This window comes from Ciona intestinalis, unplaced genomic scaffold (genome assembly GCF_000224145.3).
Source record: "Ciona intestinalis unplaced genomic scaffold, KH HT000710.1, whole genome shotgun sequence".
NCBI classification, from domain to species: domain Eukaryota; kingdom Metazoa; phylum Chordata; class Ascidiacea; order Phlebobranchia; family Cionidae; genus Ciona; species Ciona intestinalis.
In genome coordinates, this window is record NW_004191031.1 from 1,384 (window position 1) to 3,039 (window position 1,656).

The window sequence follows — 1,656 nt, forward strand, 5'->3', positions numbered from 1 at the left end:
ACAACTGCCATTTCACCACCATACGAGGGTAAATAAGTTTTTCATTCATTCCTTCAACAAATGCTGCATAAGAACAGCCAATTACGAACTTTTGGTCTACATTTGCACTGTAACACAACACCTTATCTTTATAAATTTTAAAAAAAAATAGGTAGTTTTATATAATATAATAAATCTACACACAAAAAAAATTAATATAAGAAATATTACAACAACCAAGTATAATGCTAAGTGTAGATATATATGTCAACAAAAAATAATAACAACAATACCTATAAAGAGGTAAAAAGTTAAATTTAATTGATGACATTACAATTAAAGTTTATTATGTAATATACCTGGTACATTTCCAGTTTCGTTTGCCATTTTAAACAACGTTGAAACGCAGCTAACGTGTTAACAGCCCATACTAATGCAACACATATCTGGTTAAATTTATAATCAACTACCTTGCTATAATTGCTGCAAAACATAAGTTAAGCATTTTATAACGCTTCTATTTGTAAAATAAATAGAATTTTCAAAATATTGTACACTATATATTACATAAGCTCAAATAACAGTGGCTTGCTTACATACTACGCTAACATCACGTTGTTGTTGTTTGGGAATTATATCGGGAAAATTTTAAAACAACTCCCCTAACAGAATCCAAATTTTAGAACTGGTTTAGGGAAAACACCCTCAGCCACAAAAAATTATGCTACGTGCAAAAACTTAAAATTTAAAAGTTAATTTATTTTTTTAATGTAACCGTAATTTTTTACCACTTGCTCAGGCGTGACAAATAAACAAATTGTCAGTTGGCCTTCCATGTAGCATAAATTATGTTGCTTTAATATTTTATTTTGCAACAGCACGAAATAATTGTACAAAACAGAATAAACGGGGGACTTATTGAAGATTCTTCTGAAAAATAGAAACCAGATTAAAATACATTCAAAAAGTTGATTTGGCTGGCGTTGGTGGAAAGCCACTACGGCACGACAAGCCCCCAGCCAATGGTAGTGGGTTTCTGCTTAGGTGAGAAACCCTTGCGGGATGTTACTGTCCACGCAGGTTAAAGAAACCCCATAGACAAAAACGATACAACGAATGCACATACGCATGTGCACGACAACGACAAAAATGATACAACGAAGTGCAAATACAAAAAGTGAAACATGCAACACGCACAACAGCTCAATCATCACCAAAAATGGAACGGTTACAAAAAGTTAATTAACGCGGACATAATCATAGAAACATTTTCAAAGAAAATATGGTTCAAATCCTAAAGGATAATCATCTGCAGTGTACAAATCATTAAATGTCCGACCACAAAAGTCGAAGCCAATAACAGCTCCGCATGTCCCAATCAAAAGGCAAGTCGCCAGGTTGGTACCGCGATACTCTCGTCCCATCTCCACGCAATATAATATCGTTTGGATGTTAAGCGCTTCCTCGACCGTTACGAAACTGCGTCAGGTTGTTACGAACCGCATTCACAGTGACCTAAATAACTGTGCGTAGCATCACTGGCGGCGACGTCCACGCAACAACCCAACAGTAACGTAACTCAGTCTAGAACCGTGACGTAACCGCACCAAACGCTAGGCCCTAAAGACCCATCGACGTATAGCGTAATTGCAACGTGGCCAGCGTCACAATTAGGCT